We start from the raw sequence: 26,813 nt of genomic DNA on the forward strand, positions 1-26,813 counted from the left end.
GTTGTTGTTGTTGCGATGTGCAGCTCTCCTCGCTGGTCTGTCCTGTGAAAGCGTGTTCGACTCTGTGTAAATACTGCAAACTACATCCATTTGGACCTGCTGACTGTATTCAAGTCTTACTCTCACTTTATAATTTTCATCCTTCACACATTCCTCCATTACAAAACTCACTATTCCTTGATGTCTCAGACTGTATCATATGAAAAGATCCCTTCCTTTGGTCACATTATCGCACAATGTTTTTCCGATATTCTATTCAGTACATCATCATTAGCTATTTGGTCTACCGAAAAAATGGCTCTGAGCACTATGGGACTTAACTTCTGAGGTCATCAGTCCCCTGCAAATTAGAACTACTTAAACCTAACTAACCTAAGGACATCACACACATCCATACCCGAGGCAGCATTCGAACCTGGGACAGTAGCACGATCTACCGACTTTATGATTATTTGATAATGGGTCTCGCCCCGAAACTAGTCATCGAACGAATAAAAAGTAAAAATTTGCAACTTGGACTGGTTTCTCATTCTACTGATATTTTTTATTTGTAACCGAGAAGTCCAATACATGTAGCTTGAAAAATACTTTAGCAGTATTTTAATAATCATTTATTTTCAGAATAAATTTTGATCCACTATTATACCCTTTAAGTGGTTGAATTTCTAAAAATTCTGAAACAGGTTTTTTTTCTTCTTCATTTCCGGCCGAGAAATCAAATATCACGTTTCGTAATTCTCGCCTTAAAATTGCCTTGAGCGTCATATTTCCAAAACAAATCTTTCATCACCCACTTCACTCCCTTACGAACGGAATTTCGAACAATCGCTTGCTTAAATACACCTAAAGTATGAGAGCAACACCATTTTCCAGATGTAAAGTTCTGTCCTTAACGGTTTGGGCCGGGCGATGCTGAGTCAATGAATCAGTCAGTCCCTATTCCACGCCCTTTGAAGTTGAATTTACAAAAACACGGAAACAATTTTTCATTTGCAATCGAGAAGACAAATTTAACGTGTCATAGATATAGCTTTGAAAATGCTTTCATAATGAATTATTTTCATAAAACATCTTGGGCTGAAATTCCAAAAACACTAAACACATACTTTTTATTTGTAAATAAGAAGTTAAGTGCCGCCGACCACTGTGGCCGAGCGGTTCTAGACGCTTCAGTCCGGAACGGCGCTGCTGCTATGGTCACAGGTTCGAATCCTGTCTCGGGCATGGATGCGTGTGATGTCCTTAGGTCTGCTAGGTTAAAATACTTCTAAGTCTAGAGGACGGATGATCTCAGATGTTAAGACCCATAGTGCTTAGAGCCATTTTTTAATTAACTGCCAGTTTTCATAGATGTAGCCTAGTTCGTTAATAATGGTTTCTTTAAAAAAATTCATCCTCTATTTCACCGCCGTAGGGGTTATATGTCCAAAATTTCTGGATCATATATTTCTTTATTCCTGATCGGGAGACCAAATACCAATTTTTGTAGTTCTAGCTTCAAAATTGCCTTAATAGCGATATGTTTTCAAAAAATCTTTCATCCCGCATTTCACCCCCTTAGGGGTGGAATTTCGAAAACTTTCTTCTTAAACGACGCCTACACTGTAATATCAACAGCTTCTCCAAGTTCCAAATTACTATCCATAGCGGTTTAGTTTGGGTGATGACGTGTCAGTTCGTCAGGACACACCTCTTTATATATATATAAACATTAATTGTTCTGATTTACGTAAAATATGAAAGGCAGTAAAAACAAAGGAAGGAAAAATCGGACGAGGCAGAAACTCGGCGACAGCGTCCTACTCAGAGCACAAATTAGTGTTGGCACGGATGTACATTCGCCAAATACGTCGTAAAATTTATGTTTTAGCGTCTGAAGACGGTGCCAAAGTTCTATCCCTCAATGAGGATATTCATATTCTTTCATTAGGCACTACACTTCGCAGTGTAAAGTTTTATCAACTTGTTGAGCTTTTAACGGTCCTTTAACGCAACAGCTGGCTCTTAATATTACGAAAATAACGACTAGAAAGAAATGTGCAAACAATATTTCTGATTTTACATCGCAGTTACCGTCAAAAAGTTTCCTCGAGTTGACGTGTGTGTGGGATGGAGCGCGCGCAACCTGGTGGAATGTACTCACGGCGCCGGGGAGAACGGCCACACGGGGAATGCAAATGAGACAGGTTACGGCGCTCTGCAGGGGTTCACCTGAGAGTTCACTCGCGGAGTCGTAAACGTCGAGGGCCACCGCTGGATGATGTCATACGGCGCGTTTTACAACGCTACTAGCGTGTCCAGCTCAAACCGCACTGCTCGCCGATTGCGCTGTAAAAACAAGAACAGGCCAGGTTCATAAACCAGCACGTTACAGCAGCAACAAGCGTTACCAGGGCGAGGGAAGCCCGGGAAAGGAAGTACAAAATGTGACGTCACAATAAAATTAATGCTAGTTTTTTTTTTCTTCTGTATGGTAAGCGACCAGGACATAGTTCTCTACACGTGTAGAGAACACATGATACCTTGCGAACCATGGATGGGCCGGCCGGAGTGGCCGTGCGGTTCTAGGCGCTGCAGTCTGGAACCGAGCGACCGCTACGGTCGCAGGTTCGAATTCTGCCTCGGGCATGGATGTGTGTGATATCCTTAGGTTAGTTAGATTTAATTATTTCTAAGTTCTAGGCGACTGATGACCTCAGAAGTTAAATCGCATAGTGCTCAGAGCCATTTTTGAACCATGGATGAAGGGTATCAGACGGATGTCATATTCCATGACTTCCGGAAAGCGTTTGACTCGGTGCCCCACTGCAGACCCCTAACTAAGGTACGAGCATATGGGATTGGTTCCCAAGTATGTGAGTGGTTCGAAGACTTCTTAAGTAATAGAACCCAGTACGTTGTCCTCGATGATGAGTGTTCATCGGAGGTGAGGGTATCGCCTGGAGTGCCCCAGGGAAGTGTGATAGGTCCGCTGTTATTTTCTCTCTACATGAATGATCTTTTGGATAGGGTGGATAGCAATGTGCGGCTGTTTGCTGATGATGCTGTAGTGTACGGGAAGGTGTCGTCGTTGAGTGACTGTAGGAGGATACAAGATGACTTGGACATGATTTGTGATTGGTGTAAAGATTGGCAGCTAACTCTAAATATGGATAAATGTAAATTAATGCAGATGTATAGGAAAAAGAATCCTGTAATGTCTGAATACTCCGTTAGTAGTGTAGCGCTTGACACAGTCACGTAGATTAAATATTCAGGCGTAACATTGCAGAGCGATATGAAGTGGAACAAGCATGTAATGGTAGTTATGGGGAAGGCGGATAGTCGTCTTCGGTTAATTGGTAGAATTTTGCGAAGATGTGGTTCATCTGTAAAGGAGACTGCTTATAAAACTTTAATACGATCTATTCTTGAGTACTGCTCGAGCGTTTGGGATCCCTATCAGGTCGGATTGAGGAGGACATAGAAGCAATTCAGAGGCGGGCTGCTAGATTTGTTACTGGTAGGTTTGATTATCACGCGAGTGTTACGGAAATGCTTCAGGAACTCGGATGGGAGTCTCTAGCGGAAATGAGGCGTTCTTTTCGTGAATCGCTACTGAGGAAATTTAGAGAACCAGCATTTGAGGCTGACTGCAGTACAATTTTACTGCCGCCAACTTATATTTCGCGGAAAGACCACAAAGATAAGAGAGATTAGGGCTCGTACAGAGGCATATAGGCAGTCATTTTTTCCTCGTTCTGTTTGGGAGTGGAACAGGAGGAGAAGATGCTAGTTTTGGTACGAGGTACCCTCCGCCACGCATCGTATGGTGGATTGTGGAGTATGGATGTAGATGTAGACGTGTCATTGTGGAGGTACTATAAGGCCCTCACTATTACCAAAAGACGTCGCCTTCAACAGTCGGCAACTGAAGACTATACATTTGATAGTCATTGATAATATCCAGAAAGTTTGGAAGAAAGAGACACTTCATCGAACTAAAATTACTGATACTTTATTTATGAGGATAGTATCGTAAGAAATATATGTGGTATTCATACAAGAATCGAAATACACTAAAAAGACGCACCGCGAAGAAATATACAAAATGCCTAACCTTGCCTTGGGCCAGTAAGGTCGCCGGTGCTCTCCCCAGTTGACAACGTTTGGAGCGTTAACCCTATTCAAAACGACGTCGAAGGCGGAAGCTGAGCCTGTTCAAATGGTTCAGACGGCTCTGAGCACTGTGGGACTTAACATCTGAGGTCATCAGTCCCCTAGAACTTAGAACTACTTAAACCTAACTAACCTAACGACATCACACACATCCATGCCCGAGGCAGGATTCGAACCTGCAACCGGAGCAGTCGCGCGGTTCCGGACTGACTGCGCCGAGAACCGCTCGGCCACCGCAGCCGGCGCTGAGCCTGTACCAAGTGGAAGGTGTGCGTCGTATTGTTGGGTAGTGTTCACAGTGGGTAATTTATAGCTCACTACCAGCGAAAGACAAGGACTGGGTTATAGTCTCAGTCCAGCACACGGTTTTAACTTGGCACAAATGATCGCCGCAAAGCATATAAAGTTAACACATTTTGTTTCTCAATAACACGGCCAAGGCTGTGTGTGAGCCGAAATCCTCACTGTATTACTCCTCTCAGAGGCGCCAGTGTCATGTCACCGGGAGACAGACCCTTCCAGTGTTCGAAGGAAAGAGGACGAAGTAACTATTCCAGAATTCGAATCAAGACTAGCTGCTGACATGAGTAATGAAGCAACTTAAATCACTTAATGAAAGCGATTCTGGTCCAGACGGTATACCAATTAGGTTCCTTTCGGAGTATACTGATGCATTAGCTCCATACTTAACAATCATATACAAAGATCCGTATCCGAAGACTGGAAAGTTGCACAGGTCACACCAATATTCAAGAAAGGTAGTAGGAGTAATCCACTAAATTACAGGCCCATATCATTAACGTCGATATGCAGCAGGATTCTGGAACATATAGTGTGTTCGAACATTATGAATTACCTCGAAGAAAACGGTCTATTGACGCAGAGTCAACAAGGGATTAGGAAACATCGTTCTCGTGAAACACAACTAGCTCTTTATCGCATGAAGTGTTGACTGCTACTGACAAGGGCTTTCAGATCGATTCGGTATTTCTGGCCTTCCGGAATGCTTTTGACACTGTACCACCTACACAAGCGGTTTGTAGTGAAATTGCTTGCTTATGGAATATCGTCTCAGTTATGTGACTAGATTTGTAATTTCCTGTCAGTGAGGTCAGAGTTCGTAGTAATTGACGGAAGTCATCAAGTAAAACAGAAATGATTTCTGGTGCTCCCCAACGTAGTGCTATAGGCCCTTTGCTATTCATTATCTATATAAACGATTTGGGAGACAACCTGAGCAGCCGTCTTAGGTTGTTCGCAAACGACGCTGTCGTTTATCGCCTAATTAAGTCATCGGAAGATCGAAACAAATTGCAAAACGATTTAGAAAAGATATCTGAATGGTGCGAAAATTGCCAGTTGAACCTAAATAGCGAAAAGGAATTCGTTAAACTTCGGTTACACGATCATCATCATCATCATCATTTAAGACTGATTATGCCTTTCAGCGTTCAGTTTGGAGCATAGCCCCCTTATAAAATTCCTCCATGATCCCCTATTCAGTGCTAACATTGGTGCCTCTTCCTATGTTAAACCTATTACTTCAAACTCATTCTTAATCGAATCTCCTTGGTCTGCCCCGACTCCTCCTACCCTCTTCTGCTGAACCCATGAGTCTCTTGGGTAACCTTGCTTCTCCCATGCGTGTAACATGACCCCACCATCTAAGCCTGTTCGCCCTGACTGCTACATATATAGAGTTCATTCCCAGTTTTTCTTTGATTTACTCATTGTGGACACCCTCCTGCCATGTTCCCATCTACTAGTACCTGCAATCATCCTAGCTAATTTCATATCCGTAATCTCAACTTTGTTGATAAGGTAACCTGAATCCACCCAGCTTTCGCTCCCATACAACAAAGTTGGTCGAAAGATTGAACGGTGCACAGATAACTTAGTCTTGGTACTGACTTCCTTCTTGCAGAAGAGAGTAGATCGTAGCTGAGCGCTCACTGCATTAGCTTTGCTACACCCCGCTTCCAGTTGTTTCACTATGTCACCATCCTGTGAGAATATGCATCCTAAGTACTTGAAACTGTCCACCTGTTCTAACTTTGTTCCTCCTATTTGGCACTCAATCCGTTTATATTTCTTTCCCACTGAGATTACTTTCGTTTTGGAGATGCTAATCTTCATACCATAGTCCTTACATTTCTGATCTAGCTCTGAAATATTACTTTCAGTCGAATCTGCCATCACAACTAAGTCATCCGAATATGCAAGACTGCTTATTTTGTGTTCACATATCATAATCTCACCCAGCCAGTCTATTGTTTTCAACATATGATGCATAAATAATATGAACAACAGTGGAGACAGGTTGCAGCCTTGTCTTACCCCTGAAACTACTCTGAACCATGAACTCAATTTACCGTCAACTCTAACTGCTGCCTGACTATCCATGTAAAGACCTTTAATTACTTGCAAAAGTTTGCCTCCTATTTCATAATCTCGTAGAACAGACAATAACTTCCTCCTAGGAACCCGGTCATATGCCTTTTCTAGATCTATAAAGCATAGATACAGTTCCCTGTTCCACTCATAACACTTCTCCATTATTTGCCGTAAGCTAAAGATCTGGTCCTGACAACCTCTAAGAGGCCTAAACCCACACTGATTTTCATCCAATTGGTCCTCAACTAATACTCGCACTTTCCTTTCAACAATACCTGAGAAGATTTTACCCACAACGCTGATTAAAGAGATACCTCAGTAGTTGTTACAATCTTTTCTGTTTCCATATTTATAGATTGGTGTGATTACTGCTTTTGTCCAGTCTGATGGAACCTGTCCCGACTTCCAGGCCATTTCAATTATGCTGTGTAGCCGTTTAAGACATGACATTCCACTGTATTTGATGAGATCCGACTTAATTTCATCCACCCCAGCTGTTTTATTGCACTGTAGTTTATTGACCATTTTCTCCACTTCCTCAAATGTGAACTTATTTCCATCATCATTCCTATCCCATTCTACATCTAAATCTGAAACATCACTGATCGTATTTTCACCTACATTGAGCAATTCTTCAAAATATTCCCTCCATCTGCCCAAGGCATCCACAGGATTCACGAGCAGTTTTCCTGGCCTGTCCAAAATACTTGTCATTTCCTTCTTACCTCCCTTTCGAAGACTGCTAATTACACTTCAGAACGGTTTTCCAGCAGCTTGACCCATAGTCTCCAACCTGTTTCCAAAGTCTTCCCAAGATTTCTTCTTGGATGCTGCAATTATCTGTTTGGCTTTGTTTCTTTCTTCAACATAACTTTCTCTGTCTACCTGAGTTCTAGTATGTAGCCATTTTTGATACGCCTTCTTTTTCATTTTACAGGCTGCCTTGACTGTGCCATTCCACCAAGATGTTTGCTTCATCCTACTTTTACACACTACTGTTCCAAGACATTCTTTAGCCACTTCTAGCACTGTGTCCCTGTACCTTATCCATTCCTTTTCCAGTGACTATAATTGACTACATTCAACTAACTGGTACCTTTCTGAGAACGCTGTTATGTACTCGTGCCTGATTTTCTTATCCTGAAGTTTATTCACTCTTATCCTCCTACATATGGACCTGACCTCCTCCACTTTCGGCCTCACAATCCCAATTTCATTGCAGATTAAATAATGATCAGTGTCATCAAAGAATCCCCTGAATACACGTGTATCCCTCACAGCCTTCCTGAATTCCTGATCTGTTGTTATACAGTAAATGACAGATCTGGTTCCCTTTCCTTCCCAAGTATACCGGTGAATGTTCTTATGTGTAAAAAAGGAGTTCGTGATTACTAAGCCCATACTGGCACAGAAATCCATGAGTTGTTTCCCGTTCCTGTTGGCCTCCATATCCTCTCCAAATTTACCCATAACCTTTTCATACCCTTCTGTTCGATTTCCAATCCTGGCATTAAAATCACCCATGAGCAGAACACTGTCCTTGTCCTTTACTCTAACAACTACATCACTGAGTGCCTCATAAAAACTATCCATCTTATCTTGATCTGTCCCTTCACAATGCGAATATAATGACACAATCCCAATTTTCTTGCTAGACGCTGTCAAATCTATCCACATCAGTCGTTCGTTTACATACCTTATTGCAACTACGCTGAGTTCCATTTCTTTCCTTACGTAAAGCCCTACACCCCATTGTGCTATTCCTGCTTTGACTCCTGACAGGTAGACCTTGTATTCTCCCACTTCCTCTCCTTTCTCACCCCTTACCCGAATGTCACTAACAGCTAAAACGTCCAGCCCCATCTTACTTGCAGCCTCTGCCAGCTCTACCTTCTTCCCAGAGTAGCCCCCATTGATATTAATAGCTCCACATCTCATTACCATTTCTTTGCCAAGTAGTATCTTAGGAGTCCGTGGTTTGTCAGTTAGAGGTGGGACTCCGTCACCTCCAAAGGTCCGAGGCATTTTGCTCATATTGTTGCCAGCATTATATTTAAAGTACCAGGGAAGCAGGTTGCTAGCCTTACTTGCCCCAAGTCCCATTGGGTATTACCGCTAACGGTTGAGGGACTAACCGGTGGATTTGGTAGTCTTTGCCGTATGAGCACAAAGGTGACCACGACTCAGGAAATGTCCGAGATGCCCAGCCGTCTTCCAAAGTAACTGGTATCCCGACTTTCGGGATCACTTACTTGGCCACTCATACGTTGTCCGTGGTTCATGAACTAGGACATGACTACAGGAACCCACATCAGTTAAATCTAAAGTCCGTAAATTCAAGTAAATACCTAGGAATTACAATTACGAACAACTTAAATTGGAGGAAACACATAGAAAATGTGTCGGGAAGGCTAACCAAAGACTGCGTTTTATTGGCAGGACACTTAGAAAATGTAACCGATCTCCTAAGGAGACTGCCTATAATACGCTTGTCCGTTCTCTATTAAAATACTGCTGCGCGGTGTAGGCTTCTTACCAGACAGTACTGACGCAGTACATCGGAAAAGTTCAAAGAAGGGCAGCATGTTTTGTATTATCGCGAAATATGGGAGAGAGTGTCACTGAAATGGTACTGGATTTGGGCTGAACATCATTAAAAGCAAGGGGTCTTCCGTTGCGACGGAATTTTCTCAGGAAATTCCAGTCAAGAATTTTCTCCTCCGAATGCGAAAATATTTTGTTGACGTGGCGAGAGAAAGAATCGCCTCGATAAAATAAGGGAAATCAGAGCTCGTACGGAAAGATATAGGTGTTCGTTGTTTCCCCACGCTATACGAGGTTGGAATAATAGAGAGTTGTGAAGGTGGTTCGATGTACCCTCTGCCAGGCACTTTAATGTGATTTGCAGAGTATCGATGTAGATGTAGATGTAGAAAGGGAACCAGCTGAAGCGGTCAATGACGTCTTCTCAGATAACGTAACTGCTAAAGCTCTGCCCGCAGTGGACGAGGAATCGGGTTCGAAGACTTTATTTTTGATACCAACATCGTAATAGGTACGGATTTCTTACACTATGTGAAGAACTTGCAACTGTTGTGGGTAGTATAGTCCGAACACCACAGGTACTCAATCTTACGTTTTCATCTTACAGAAAGATACCGTTATTAAGATGCATCCCATGTAATGCTTATAACACTGTATTAATTAATGACAGACGCGCCATACTAATCATTAACAATTTTCGCCAGTTCCAAATCATTAAGCAAGGACATTGATGATATACGTGTCAATTTATGGATGAGTCAAAATGTCTTTTCGCGTCAGTGTCAATGGCGGTAGTGATCTATTGCTATCACACCTCTTTGAAGCTTAGCTACGACTGAAGAAAGCGAGGGCAGTTTCCGATCAGCAGGTGAACGGCAGTGGAATTATGTGTCTATAACCACTGAATTATCGTGTAATGGTATTGCTTCTAAACAGACCAGAAACATCTGACTTAAAATTTGTGTTACCACTCAGCTCATGAACTGTAAACGTAGCAGGGCCTCGTTGAAACTGTCCTGTATACACGACACATTTAAACCTGAAATTCATGACAATTTTCGAACAATGTCGATGCATCATTTCGATTACTAATGCGGCTGAAGTACTGTCTTGAAAAACTTCCAAGGATAATGTAAGGCATCTCGGGCAAATCAATAACTATGAGGTGAGCCTTAATTGCGGAATAAGAGGTTTACTGCCCAACTTGACTAAAATAAAGGATACATTTATACGACAGATTGTGAAGCATCAAGGAATAATTCATTTGGTGACGGAGGGAAGTGTGGTGATTGGGTAAAAACTACAGAGGGTTACCAAAGAGAGATTATAGTAAACAGGTTCAAAAGAATGTAGCGTACATGAGTTATGCAGAGATCAAAAGGCTTGCACAAGGGAGCCTATCGTAGCGAAGAGATCTGCAGACTGATAACGATAACAACAACAACAAAAACAACAACAACAACAACAACAACAACTGCTACGGTCGCAGGTCCGAATCCTGCCTCGGGCATGGATGTGTGTCATATCCGTAAGTTAGTTAGGTTTTAGTAGTTATTAGTTCTAGGGGACTGATGACCTCAGGTGTGAAGTCCCATAGGGCTCAGAGCCATTTTTTGAAAAATTTAGAAGGTACACTGCTAGCCCACAATGCGATTAGTACTGCAGAATGCATTCGAGGCTCATTCCATAAGTAATTTAGTGAAAATATGGAAAATGGAAGTTTAGTAATGGCAATGAACTATTATATAAGGTTATCTTTCGTAACACCAGCAAGTGGCTGCAGCGAATTACCTATTAATGCATTCGTTGATTTTTCGCCCGTAGTCATGAGCCGTTTAAGGCCTATCTTCAGACGAGGCAGCCAGAACGTGAAAAAAAAGCTAGAGAGCAGAACACTGTTTCAAGGATAACTATCTAAATTAAGAGACCGGTTGCAGCTACTTGTAGCCATAACTGATGTAATATACGGTCACGCTGAGCACAGATATTCACAATGCATAATTTGAAGTTAGTATCTTTCGCCTAATTACATAAATGAGATGCTCACTGACGATCATCTTGCAGACATCTGTTTAAAAAAATTAGGCATTCTTCACAGCAAATTTATTCCCTCATGAAGGTCGGTATAAAAAAATGGTTCAAATGGCTCTGAGCACTATGGGAGTTAACTTCTGAGGTCATCAGTCCCCTAGAACTTAGAACTACTTAAACCTAACTAACCAAGGACATCACACACATCCATGCCCCAGACTGTAGCGCCTAGAACCGCTCGGCCACTCCGGCCGGCAGTCGTTATAAAAAACCCGGTACAGGTCAAAAAGAACACCGAAGTCTTGCTACAGGGAGTTGCTGCTATTTCTTTCTGTTACTTACGTTGGCATGAAGACACCATTTCTTGTCGCCAGTAAAGGTACCGGATAGGAATGGTCAGAGCTATTCTCGAGCCAACTGATGACGAGTAAGCAGAGATTCACAGGTGGTCACCTGCTGATCTTTGTGATTTTGGCTTACAGCATGTGGTAACCATACACGCCATTATTGAACCTTCCCCACTGCATACAAATGTAGCACGATAGTAGAATGGTCACAGTTAATCACATTTTCCAGTTCTCGAGTACAGGGACGAGGAGCGTTGTGGCTTAATGCAGCGAACGCCGAAGGTCTTCCTGAACGTGGAAAGTCACTAACGTCTAGAAGATCCTGTTTAATACGAGAAAACCATTCTATTGCCGTGGTCTGTCCAATTGCATGATCCCCATGTACGGCGCAAATGTTTCTGGGTGCCTTCACTCCTGTCACTTCTCCATTGAAGTCTCTTTTGGACGCTAGAACTGTCTCGATTTCTCCACTTGGAACTCCTTCTTCGAGCGTCAATAGCTCCACTCACTATCTCCAAAAAATGGTTCAAATGGCTCTGAGCACTATGGGACTTAACATCTTAGATCATCAGTCCCCTGGAACGTAGAACTACTTAAACCTAACTAACCTAAGGACATCACACAACACCCAGCCATCACGAGGCAGAGAAACTCCCTGACCCCGCCGGGAATCGAATATCTCCAAAAGACAAGATGACAATATAAACCTCAAATAACAACAGTGAACTAAAAATAAAAATTCAATGAATAAATAAACCCATAGCAAGCGGAAACATGAAAAACAAAGATTCTAGGAACTTATGTACCAACCTATTATATGTATGCAAAAAGCCAAGATGGCTCGCAGTTTAGGGTCCAAAATTAACTGTAGATCCTTCTACGAGGTGAACAGGTCAGTTTAAAGGCTGAAGGAGGGTAAGGTCCCAGCTGGTTACCGGAGAATGTGTGGATGTGGGATCCCGAAGAAGTTACTTTAATTGAGACTGAAAATCCACAAGTATAAGCGCCTCCTGCCATGCCGAGAGATGTCGCCGACTAGGAATACCACAACATATTTGAATAATGGTTAATCGTACAATTTATGGCGTAGGAGTAGGAATCAAAGTTGACTTTTGACTAAGATATCCGAGAGTATGTCATTAGATACCTGTTGGTTCAAGGACTGATCGTCATTGATCTCAACCACATTCTACACATGATCATCAAGTTTACCGAATCTCAGCGTGTAGCTTTCCGAGAAGGGAAAGTGAAGACTTATTCAACAGCAGCGAACATACCAGATTTGAGAGAGCATGTTTCCACCAACTTCAGGTGCATCACTTCTTACGATCTGACGTAAACAGAATTATTTCATGAATATATGTTAGATTACAGATATTGCTCACGTGCAGTGTATCTAACGTCGTCATAAAAGTTGAGAAATCCTTCTTCGACACCGTGATGACATGTATTTATAGCCACAAAACCTTTCGCTACGATTACCAAGTCTTTCGCTATGAATTTGTTGCATAGCTTGTTCCTGGTGCACGTGTCACGTTAATTCACCACAAAAATATGAGTTTCCGACAATTACTGCCCTTTATCTTGTAACTGTCGAAGAAGCGACGAAATCACACTGACGTAACAGACCTTAAGATGTAAGAGTCACCAATGCACACAAAGGTTATATTGACGCCAACAATGAAATGTCACAGATATTGTTGAATATATCCCGACGTATAACTCGGGACACTCTACTCGGTAGTAACTTGGTGCCAAATGACGACTTGCATACGCAAACACCGACCAGCCAATCTCATCCCTGTGACTACCGCATTTGTGGGATTCCGTTATTTCTTCTACTGTTACCTGCTTTCCGAGAGTAATGACCAGCTCTTTATACGGCAACAACAGTGATTATAAACGATTCGCAAAAGTGTATTTTCATCAAAGATGAACGTTGAAATATGAGGTATATACCGTTTCCGGTACTCTTGCGCATTGATTCACTATAGAAATCCAAGCTTTTGGTGACAATCACCATTGCCTTCGTCAGGAAAGTGGCTTATCGTCGAAGAAGCAACGGAATCACACAGATGTTACATATATAGTGATGTCAAATGGAATCAGAGATTATATTGACCGCAACGAGCCGGCCGCTGTGACCGAGCGGTTCCAGGCGCTTCAGTCCGGAACCGCGCTGCTGCTACGATCGCAGGTTCGAATCCTGTCTCGGGCATGGATGTGTGTGATGTCCTTCGGCCAGTTAGTTTTAAGTAGTTCTAAGTTCTAGGGGACTGATGACCTTAGATGTTAAGTCCCATAGTGCTTAGAGTCATTTGGACCATTCTTTGACACCAACGATGAAGTGTCACTTTCAGCGTTTTTACTTCCATCACGACGTATGATATGAAACATACGTCCAGTCTGAACCCCTTCATCTCTCTATCGATCTTTTCTTCCATTACAGAGATGTGACTCTTTTCAGTCAGCCGGCAGTGAAGTACAAGGGTTTCATATTGGACGTATGTCACATTTTATATAATGAGATGGAAAAAAAGACGCCTCGAGTGACGTTTCATCGTTGGCACCAACGTGATGTCTGGTTGCAGTGGACACTACCACACCAGAGCGATTCTCTTACTCCTTCCACTGTCAGTTGCTTTTATGACGGAGACGCCGCGAAGTTACACAGTGGAAAAACACAAGTGCTCCTTGGATATGTTCATCGCAGATGAAAATACATCTTTATCAATAGTCCAGAATTTTATTCATTCGTTTATTTATTTCACCTGGCGAGATTAAGGCCTTCAGACTTCTTCAGTGAGTAAACGTCACAGTGTCTGGACACAATGGAAATCATACAGAGAAACAGTTGTACGTTGTAAGTTTAAACCTTTACCTAGGTATCGATAGATATAAACCTGTCTTTCTCACAGGAAGTAATAACACGTCTTACATACTGTGTGGAAAGAGAAACGAAATGTGAGTTGTTTGTTTGTGTGTATGATGTCTGGCTTAGATTTTATGTATACAGCATTTATGTGCATCATTTTTACTGTTGACTAAGCCCTATAGCTACGCGATAGCATTCATGTAGATCATTTTGCTGTTGACTAAGCGTTATGACGTTGTCTCGCTTTTCACACAATATGTAACACGTGTTATTACTTCTTCTGAAGAAGACAGATTTATATCTGTCGAAACGTTGGTAATGGTTTGCATGAGTCTATGACATGGAAGTGGTTGCTTGAATGATTTCCATTGTATCCTTAATTCTACAGTTGCAGACTCCTGCCGAGTCCAAGATTTTAAAATTATAATTCATAGAGCATTTGACCATATAGTAATAATAATAATAACGACAATATGTATAGTAATGAATATCCGTAAATGACGAAATGTCAATCTTATTAATGTTAAACGATTTGCTCATTATGTTCATGTCGGATGTAAATAATGACGACTAATAGAAACGTATGACAACAGTACAGAAACAATCAATGTGCTAAAGGATAATTTATACAATATGGGAATTGTAAGTCCGCCTTGATGCAAAACACTTTTTTCATTTGTGTACTTATTTGTTTACAAACAGCCGCTAACACAGTTGCAGATGACATGATGTGTATCGAGAGGAACGGCAACAGTAAAAGCATAGAAAATATGCCGCAAACGGAGACAACAATTCTTAAAAACAAGGTATAACGTACTATAAATAAGGTAGTATGAAAGTATCCACAGAAAAATATATTCGAAAGACAAACAGTACAAATGTACTAATTTGTCACAGTGTTTGTATAACTATTCTATTTTCTGCATGTTTTAGATAGAAAGAACCCAATGATGATGGTGATATTTGCCACTGAAACTAGTTTGGGGAATAAATAAGCAAACAAATAACAAAAACTGTTTTATATAATGACATGGACTTGACTTACAATTCCCGTATTGTTTTTCTATGCAAACAGAGACCAAATGGAAGAATTCGAAGACGAAGTTATTGATAATTTGTAATTGTGTGTTCTCTCAGCTTCTCTGACTGTGACTGATTAATGATTTATGTTAAAAAATGACGAAATTTCTCCAGCTGTATTAAGGTGTTGGTTTTATTGGCAACTAGTTTCGATTTGGTTACATCATCATCTTCAGGCCCGTACTTGTTGACAGCAACCGTATGTGTCTAACACTAGTAGTCAGTGGTGAGAGAGGCGTGTTCCATGCTGAAGGCAGATGGTAATTGATATTAAGTTAAAACTAGTTAACTAGTTTTCCATGCGGAAGGCAGGTAGTAACTGATATGAAGTTAAAACTAATTATGGCTCAAATGGCTCTGAGCACTATGAGACTTAACTTCTGAGGTCAGCAGTCGCCTAGAACTTAGAACTAATTAAACCTAACTAACCTAAGGACATCACTCACATCCATGCCCGAGGCAGGATTCGAACCTGCGACCGTAGCGGTCGCTCGGCTCCAGACTGTAGTTCCCAGAACCGCACGGCTACTGCGGCCGGCTAAAACTAGTGAACTAGTTTTAACTTCATATCTGTTACTTCCCGCCTCCAACATAGAACACGCCTATTTCACCACTGACTACTAGTGTTAGACACATACGGTTGCTGTCAACAAGTATGGGCCTCAAGATGATGATGTAACAACATCGACACTACTTGCCAATAAAACCAACACCTTAGTAAGCACTACGTCTTCAGGCCACAAGTGGCCCATCGGGACCATCCGACCGCCGTGTCATCCTCAGTTTAGGATGCGGATAAGAGGGGCGCGTCGTTACGATGGTTTTCTTTGACCGGAGGCGCTACTATTCGGTCGAGTAGCTCCTCGATTGGCATCACGAGGCTGAGTGCACCCCGAAAAATGGTAACAGCACATGGCGGCTGGATGGACACCCATCCAAATGCCGGCCACGCCCGACAGCGCTTAACTTCGGTGATCTCACGGGAACCGGTGTAGCCACTGCGGCAAGGCCGTTGCCAACACCTTAATACAGCTGGAGGAGTTTCGTCATTTTTTAGCATATATTACATTAGCTGACGTCCCAAGCCGCCCGTTTCAGTTATGGGTATACGAAGAAAAATGATTTGTTTCCAGGTGTCCAGCCTTGTGTTTTGTCCCTTTTATGCACTACTTTCCCAAGACTGACCCAGTCGCACACAACTAGCACCACATGAAGATACTGGTGCCACAAAAAAAAAGTCCGTTGAATACCCGAAAGCCTACAATTAATCTGGGATCACTTCGTATGATTTGGGATATCAGCTCAAGAAGCTTCGCACCAATCCACGCAAGAACCCCTACAGTGTCTCAAAAACTACGCCACGTCTCCCGACACGAAGGTCCCAGCGACTGGACAGAGACCTCCTACCCCGCTTCGCGCGTCCACGCACACCCACTAACACGTGTTCACAGCACCAGAGTGCCATGCGTCCAGTCCGCAAGTGCCCGAGTGGGTGGCGCGCGGCCCACATATCACAGGGTTTACGCTCTCGGCGCCGCGGGATGTCTCAGAGTTCGCGCATGCGTGTTCCCGGCTACGTGACCAGCATACGAGTTGTGTCCTGAAACGCAGGCGGACCGCGGGCGCGCGAGATCACAGCGAGTAGAGCAGGGCGCCGCACGGACTCCTATATATACGGAGCGGAGGCACCTGCCGCTCGGAAAGGTCAGCCAACCTCCGCTAATGGCGCCCAGGCACTCGGAGCTGGTCAGACAATGCATCACCTCTGGGTGGACACGACATTTCCACCTGAAGGACGCGACCGACCCTGATACACAAAGGCGGCGGAGCAAACACGGCTTACGGAGACGATTCACTCATAAGCTGTACTTCAGCGTTCTTAACGGGTGAGGTGACCATACACAGCCCCAAAACTCATATTGTATTTATAAATACCTTTGACAATTTTCAAAGGAGACAACAAGAGCCTCTCAGTTTTCAGAGGCCTGATGTGGGCATTACTGTAATGTAAGGAAGAGAACAATGAAACCGAGGTTTTAAATAAAACCTTAGAATGTAACTATTAATTGTTATTGTAGTTTACTTCCGGAGTGGCAAATGCCAAACAGCAAGAAGAAGAACAAAAGCATAAAACTTTGAACATAGCTGCTAATGTTCATTGACCGTGTCAGAATTATATTAGAAACAAATAAGCCCTCGGTCACAAATATTAATTCAAAATTGACCAGGTTTGTCCGCAGCTCGTGGTCGTGCAGTAGCGTTCTCGCTTTCCGCCCCCGGGTTCCCGGGTTCGATTCCCGGCGGGGTCAGGGATTTTCTCTGCCTCGTGATGACTGGGTGTTGTGTGATGTCCTTAGGTTAGTTAGGTTTAAGTAGTTCTATGTTCTAGGGGACTGATGACCATAGATGTTAAGTCCCATAGTGCTCAGAGCCATTTGAACCCTTTTTTTTTTTTTTTTTTTTTTTTTTACCAGGTTTCGACGCTACTGGGAGCGTCGTCTTCAGAATTAAAGTAACTGTGCTACAACGTATTAGGTGTGTAATACATTAATAAAATTAAAGTTTGTACTGACTTAAAAGATAGGCAGTACTTACAAGTTACATTTCGAAAAATCTAAGCCGGAAAGGTGACGTCATGAATAGTTGTCATTCAAGTACGAGCAGCCCTTAGCGGCTAGCCATCTTATTGACAACTATTCATGACGTCTCCTTTCCGGCTTAGATTTTTTGAAATGGTACTTGTAAGTAATGCATATCTTTCCAGTCAGTACAAACATTAATTTTATTAATATATTATATACCTAATATGTTTTAGCACAGTTACTTAAATTCTGAAGACGACGCTCATAGTAGCGTCGAAACCTGGTCAATTTTAACTTAATATTTGTGAACGAGGGCTTATTTGTTTCTAATATACAACAAAAGCAACTTGATCACACAATATAAGATTGTTTGAAGCACAAGTGAAAATAGCATAGTAACACATGTTCTAAAAATCACGATTTTTGAATTTTAGCAAAAGAACCTTGTTGTTTCAAGCTTTCAAAATGTGGTGCTACAGAAGAATGCTGAATATTAGATGAGTAGATCACATAACAAATCAGGAGGTGTTGAATAGAATTGGGGAGAAGAGGAGTTTGTGGCACAACTTGACTAAAAGAAGGGGTCGGTTTGTAGGACATATTCCGAGGCATCAAGGGATCACCAATCTAGTATTGGAGGGCAATGTGGAGGGTAAAAATCGTAGAGGGAGACCAAGAGATGAATACACTAAACAGATTCAGAGGGATGTAGGTTGCAGTAGGTACTGGGAGATGAAGAAGCTTGCACAGGATAGAGTAGCATGGAGAAACCAGTCTCTGCACTGAAGACCACAACAACAACTACAACAACAAAAATGAAAGAACCTTTACTAAGTTCTGATAGGTACCACCATATACGTCTTGAACAATGTTACTGGATTGCACTATAGCCCTCTCGTGCATGAACATGTGAGAAACATATAAAAATGTCGGAACTCTTCTGATCATAGACAATGGCACCCTTTCAAAAACTGTCGAACGATGGTTTAGAAGGCTTACATACTACGAAGATGTAGTGTCTTTGCATTAGGAATGTCTGCTCCACACACCAGCAACCAATTGTTTTAGTCGGCCACATACATAATAATTCATAGGATTGAAGTCGAGAGTCGAGGATACGTTGAGGCTATGAAGTTCCCTCTCCTTTGACTATCCATCTACATCCAATGCACCTCGAACAATACGACTGAAATGTTGCTTTTATTTGTGTCATGTCTATTCCTTCTGACAGTCCGCATGTGGATACAATCCAAGTGATCTACCTCTTGGGGCAATCACGCTAAACGCTACGAGCAATGGTGATGGTGGACAGTGGAGTGCTATGGAATTAGTATGGGACAAGCTGAGAACTTGAGCTGGTCGTGAAGCGTCCTCGGATAGCCGAAGCGCTTAAGACGATCGCTCGCTTAAAGCGGGAAATCCGAGCTGGAGTCCCTGTCCGGCACAAATGTCCACTTGTCGCCTTTGAGTTATTTTAATCCCCTGATGTGGCTGACTTTGGTATTTCTCTTTCAACACGACCGAAATGTGACAGAGCCCCATCATGCACAAGCCAAATGCTCCCTCTTACTATCACAGTATATTTCACTGTGACTTGTCTGAGAAGTGTTCTCAACAACGCCCTTGAAGGGGGCACTTGTAAGACACGCCGAGAGAGCACTCTTTCTGACTAGGCACTCATCCAGAATTTCAGCCATCGAATTTTTTAACTGTCCTCAAACGTGAACAGGCGATGCCCTGTTTAAAAACAGGCCAAGAAGATTTTTGAACATACGCTATGTATACCTATTCTGAAAATTTTGCGAAATGTATTTCAATATTTAAAAGATGTAGAGTGTTAGGCGTTTATTTCTATGGATTAATTTTTACCGATTTGTTATCAACAGTCATCCCCAAAACTTTCTTTCCATTTTCAACCTTCCCCTCTTTGCTTAGTACTGGACTGCCATCTGAATAATACAAATGCTTCCATTCTAGTCAAAAGTTTTTGATTTTCCTATAAGAAGCATCTATCTTCGTGCATCCTACTACAGTCGTGTATTTCTCTACAAATTCCTACTTTGCCATTTTGCAGTTTCTATAAGTCTTATACGGTTTTTTAGACGTCTGTATTCCCCATTGCCTGCTTCATTTGCTAAATTTTGGTACTTTATCCCTCGGTCCATTTAATTCAAAGTCCCGTGGGTTGTGCAAGGGTTTCTGCTGGGCCATGGATTTTTACATGCTTGCTCCTGTGCTCCTTCCACTACATTGTTCCTCAAAACTACCCAGTTATCTACTGTTTTATTCCTTTCCCCTATTTCCGTCTATCGTCCCCTATTACTCACTTTGCAATCGTAAACAGCCCCTGGTTCATTCAATACAACCGCAACCTATATCTGTAATATCCTACGTTCTGCAGTTTTTATAGTTTGACTTTGAGTTCATAACCAATAAAATACAGCCGGAGTCCACATTTGCTCCTTGGAATTTGCGGTTTTTAATCTAGTTTCCAGAGATTTGTGTTAATATCATATAGTTTATACGAAACCTTCCAGTGCCTCCAACCTATCCCACCTATGCAACACTTTCATTATTTTAACCCCTTGTTTGCAGTGGTTAAATTGTGCTCTGTGCAAAATTCTAACAGCCGGATTCCCCTTTCAATCCTTTCGCTCAGTCCATATACTCCTACCAGTTTTCCTTGTCTTCGTTTTTCTTTTACCTATCTCCAGTTGCCAACCAGAATTAAATTTTTGTCTTCCTTAAAACAATTTCCTTTATCTTATAGTACAGTATAATATAATCAGAGCTGTTCAAGATGGCCGCAGAGGGAGATCACAGGCATTTTCTTCGTCCGCTAAAAGAACCTATTTAAGAGGAAATAGTGTCAAATTTAAATTTTCTTTTTTTCCGTACACTTGCTGTAGTGTCCGTTCTTGTCACACAACTGAATATTAGCGTAACAGCAGAGCTTGTTCTTCAAAAACTTCATGTTATCTGAAGTCTCCATAATCACTACATAACCCGAAATTTTGGGCGACAAATACAAAAAATTCTATTCAAGTTCTCTTGATAAAGCAAAATCCGTTAAAAAACACAACTACTAATTTCATCAGTGTGTATTGTCGTAATAAGAGTCTAATTAAACGTTTCTAAATCGTATAACACATTTTGTATTGTTTACTAGTTAGATAGACGCGATCAAGGTCTAAAGTTTCAATGTTATAAACGTTTAAAATCCAGACCAAACATCCTTGATACGTAAACTCTCTCAAGTCAAAGTAATTATTGATTCCTTCTTCTGTCATTGTATCCTTAAATCCGTACAAAAACAAAATGAACCACACATAAGACCTTTGTGTCGTTTTTTGTTTACATACAGCCAATCTCGCGTCCTTGACAAATTTAAAACATTCTTTAAACTTAATCATCCTTTCGAAACTTACCATGAGCAAGAAATGTGGGAGCTGTTATAGGGTAGTGAGTAGACGGATTTGTTGCCAATCTTGTAGTCAATATTTCCACGGGGAGGGGGGGGGTGCAATGGGGACAATGTTGGGAGCACAGGAGAGGCTCTCTCCTGGAACTGCAGGGTATACAGGAGGAACATTTTGATTGGGATTAGGAAAGGAAACTGTGTGCCCTTCAGGCACAGTTGGAGGAAGGAAGGATGGAACTGATAAAGATCAAGAGAGATAATGGGTAGGAGGGTGGTCTGGAACTGGCAACTGGTAGGAGGGTAGGAAGAAAGAGAACGCAATCTAACAGTTTTGTCATCAACACCAATAACAAATGTAGAACGAGGAGCAGAAAATGTGCAGCACACTTCAACCGAGGCCAAGAAGCCTAGGCGTATACAAAATGTTAGGAAGAAGAAAGTGCTGCTGCTAGGTAGTAACAATGGACGAGGTGTAAGCCCTCAGTTACAGGAAAATTTAGGGGTAGTCTAACAGGCCACCAGTATCTTCAAGCCAAATGTAGAGCTAAGTCATGTGATAGACGACTTAGAGTCTTCATTTATGGACTTTACGAAAGAGGACCTTGTAGTGATGTTGTGTTGGGCGGGAAACAGTTTGGACAGGGATGGGGCATATGACACTTTGTTGAGCACCTTGATGGAGCTGTGAGGGTTATGGATGGCTCTGAGGGCAGCCCACTTTGCTCATGCTCCTCTGGTGCCCGTCGGGGCTATCAACAAATGGGGTTTCACTAGGCATGGCCTACACCTAGACAGGACTGGGAAGATTGGTACAGCTGATGCATGAAAGTGTGTGTGTGTGTGGGGGGGGGGGGGGGGTTGGATCTCGGGCCACACATGGTCAAATACCTGTTGTTATGGGTAGGAAAAGTAAGTCTTTCCTTGGGATAAATCCAGACAACAGTTTCCCCTGCCTAAAGAATATCTCCAGCACTTTAAAAAAATACTGAAACAATCTCTCACAAGACAGATTTTAACACTCTAACTGTCACACATACCACATGTCACAAAGAAAAACAAACAATTGGAAAGAGTAACATGGGGCATTTCACACACTCCATCAAAACATGCAATCAATTAAAAATAAAATACAACTATTAGACGTTGAGCTCCAATCTTTGAACTGCACAGTAGTTTGTTTTACTGAGCACTGTCCAATATGTAGTGTTATCACTGTATGAAAGGTCAAATTCCTACTGCAGAACTGCTTCAAGGGGTGGAGGATCATGCATTTATATCAGAAAAGAAATACAGTTCAAATCCAGACATAACCTCAGTACAGAAAGCGAAGACAAACACTTTGAAATATCAGCTATTAAATCAACACTGCTTGTTATCTCCAAGAAATTAATCATTTTACGTGTGTATAGATCTCACAGTGGTAGTGGGGACACTTTTTTCAATAAGTTAACAGAAGTTCTAGCTAAAGTTTCAAGTACAAAGGTCAACATAATTCTGTGTGTGGACTTTAACAACATCGACACTAACATCATAAATCAATCCAGCAGCACCCTCATAAATAGCCTTAAAAGTTTTGGCATGTCCCTATTGGTCAATAGTGCCCAAGGATTACTACAATTACTGCACCAGTAATTGACCATGTAGCCACAAATATGAACAGGGAGAAATGTAAAGTTGCTGTAAAAGATCTCTAACTATAAGACTATCTCTATCAAATAACAATAGTAAAATCAGGCACTGAATCATTCCCTAAGCTACAAGCCTACAAACGACATCTATCAGAAATCAAAATAAAAGATTTTTCAATTAAATAGCAAAACAAAGCTAGGATGAAGTGTATAAGGAAACCAATGTGAGTAGGAAATTCTCTAAATTCTCCACATTATTTAAACTTTACTCTGAAAAGGCATTTCCAAAAGTATACATATTTGTATCAACATCTCACAATAACAGATGGATAATAGCAAGTACTAAGAAGTCCTCCCAAACACTTAAATACCTCAGTTCCAAGAAAAAAGTCGCAATGATATACAATTCTTAAATTTCTATCAGATACAAAAAGATCTATAGAAAGGTGCTGATCGCTGCAAAAAATTCATTTAAGAACAAAATCATATATAATACAGAGAATAAAAGCAAAGTAGTCTGGGATGTTATAAAAAAGGAAACGGGGAGAGGAAAAGAAACACAGAATAACATACTGCTAAGGGAGGGGGATAAGGTAATAACTGATCCACAACACTTAGCAAACTATTTAAATGAGCATTTTTCAAGCATTGCAGAGAAGTTACAACAAAAATTCTCCAAAACAAATATAACAAATGTAAATAATGTTGCACTAAATACAATGATGTTACCTCCAACCACAGAAAATGAAGTCAATAAACTGCTCAAAAAGTAAAAAATAAAAGGTCAGTAGGCTTAGATGAAGAACCAATGTATCTACTGAAACAATGCATGGAGATTTTACTAGGCTCCTTGACAAATACAATAAATGAATCCCTCACATTAGGGACATTTCCAGAACAGTTAAAACAGGCAAGAGTTGTACCTTTGCTTAAGAATGGTAATGCAGAAGACATAAATAATTATGGGCCCATTTCCCTGCTGTCACCATTCTCAAAAATAATAGAAACAATTATGGAAGACATATTAATGAATTACCTGAATAAATTCAACCTTTTAAGCCAATCACAGTTTAGTTTCCGAAGTGGCAAATATGGAATTAGTCAGAGTAGAATTCACAGGGGCTGTACTTGATGCTCTTGACAAAGATGAGTGTGTCACAGGAATATTTTTAGGTCTTGACACAGCTGACCACAAGATTCTATTAAATAAATCAGAAGCATTAGGAATAAGAGGGGCTGATAATGACTTTTTTCGATCATACCTAGCAGATAGAATACAAAGAGCAGAGATAACACATACTTCAAATACATCTAATCATTTAGTGAAACACTTATCAGTGCCAAAATACATTAATATAAGGGTTCCACAAGGTTGCATATTAAGACAAATACTATTCCAGACATACAGCGATTACTTTCCCAGTAGTGTTACTCATGATGAAAAAATTCTCTTCACTGATCACGGCAATATTATAGTGACTGAGAAAACAAGAGAACACCTTGCAGAGAAAGCAACCGAAGATCTCAAGGAAGTTTACAATTGTTCAATAAGCAAAAAGTGACAGTGAACATAAAGAAAACTAATGCCATGAATTTCAGTTTGAAGAGAGAAAATGACAATGTTAATTTAAATGTAGATGGCACCTCTATAGACTGTGTAACAAATGCAAAATTTCTAGGAATGAACATTGATTCTCACTTGAAGTGGTGTGAACACACAAAGGTATTTGCAGACAGAATTCATTATGTTATGCCCTTAGAATCCTATCATCAGTACATAACATGCAGTGTCTTTTAGTTACATACTATTCATATGTAGACTCAGTTCGTAGCTTTGACTTTCATTTTTGGGGAGCAAATGCACAAAATACGAACACAATTTTCAAACTCCAGAAAAGAGCCACAAGAATCTTAACCAGAAATGGTAGTTGAGCTCATTGTCAAGATCTGTTCAAAACACCGGGGATTTTAGCTGCTCCATGTAAATACATTTACCAGTCAGTTGTACACATCAAATATAACGTCGGTAATTACTGCACAAACAGTTCTGTCCATGACTGTGGAACAAGAGCTAGACTCAACTTACATTTGTCAAGAAAAAGTAAACATAAAACTCAAAACAGCATTTCCTACCAAGAATAAAACAGTACTATAAATTACCAAAAGAGATACAAGAAGCTGCAAAAATACGCTTATTTAAAAAGGCAGCTAAAAAGTACCTGTTATGCAATACATTTTATACACTGAAGGATTACTTAGATAAAACAGTAGGGTTTTGGTAAAAAAAATGTTATACAAATAAATAATACTGATTATAAAACATCCAACATTCCACATAACACCTTCACACAATTTTTTCGTTCTTTTTTTTCTTTTCTAGAAAAAATTACTCCTAAGATACGCATTGCACAATACTAAGCCTCTTCCTCTTTCTGAGCTTAACATCTCAATCATTATAGAGGGATGCAGACTCAGTTTTTCAGAATAGCAAATGGGAAGTTGTGGTACAGATGAAACAATGTTTGTATAGTGTGTTTAGTGACTGATAGTGAGATACGAGTGCACAGTGTGGCATTACATTATTTAATAAATTATTTGTAAAAAAGTATTGTATACGAGGAGTAAATGTACCCATCCCAAATGCGACGCTTTAACACATGCGGCTTTTCTGGTGGGTGTGGGTTTAGGCCAGTTCCCAAGAATTAATCAACAGTTCTTTTGAATGCTTAATTTATTGATCCTTTGGCCTTCTCCACCTCTATTGTTCTTTAGTCATCAGCAATAGCATTATCTGTATTAATGTGAGATGGAGAGTTGTTCATATACAACATGAAAGTGAGTGGTCCAGTACTGAACTTTTTTGGAGGACTTTTAGTGATTTGTCCCCATTCAGACTGTGATTCGTCATGAAAACTGCATGAGCAATTTAGGATGACATTTATCCTTGTATTAGTCAAATGACTGATTGTCATAAAGGTTTAAATCTGCAACACAGATAATGTGTGAGGAGGGGGAGCACTAGGCACAACCAAGGGCTGAACATTGTTCGTGACCAAAACATTTGTTTAATATTTGTGCTTAAAGAACGAATCCGACCAATTAAGAAAAAATTACCTGTAAGCTTACAACAATTAAATAAAAACCAAAACAACAACAAAATGTTAATAACAACAACAACAACAACAATCTAAAGAGAATTTCTTAAATATTTCCTTCCCCAAACAGGCTACAGTGTTTACTATGCATCCAAGCAAGACTAATGAACTGTCACACCGACCCACACTATACTGTTAGAAACATAGGAAACCCAAATTATTGTAAATAATTATGAAAATATCTATGTTCAAAGGCAACAAATAAGCTTGGCACTTAACTGTCACAGTCGTGGATGACAATGCTTTCAACAGTACTCATTGCAGAAGCAGGGAAATTTGTTGGAGTACCTTTAGAATCAATTGCTTATCCCTGAGTTTCAGTTCCTAAAATGAGGTAACATGTAGGATGTCAAAAAATTTTAGAACAAGATTATGTGACAGAACAACGATGCAAAACCTTTATACAGTACCTATGGTTCAACACAACAACTACAACAAGAAGAATTTGTGCGACAAACAATTTAACAACACAGCTTATCGTGTTTTCTGACAGCCAATTTGCTGACTTACAGTTTGATTAGGATCACATAATGTTCAACAAATCACTCGTAAAAGAAATGAAAACTTACTAAACAATGCCTTTACAATTGACGTTCAG

This window comes from Schistocerca gregaria, chromosome 3 (assembly GCF_023897955.1).
Source record: "Schistocerca gregaria isolate iqSchGreg1 chromosome 3, iqSchGreg1.2, whole genome shotgun sequence".
Lineage (NCBI taxonomy): Eukaryota > Metazoa > Arthropoda > Insecta > Orthoptera > Acrididae > Schistocerca > Schistocerca gregaria.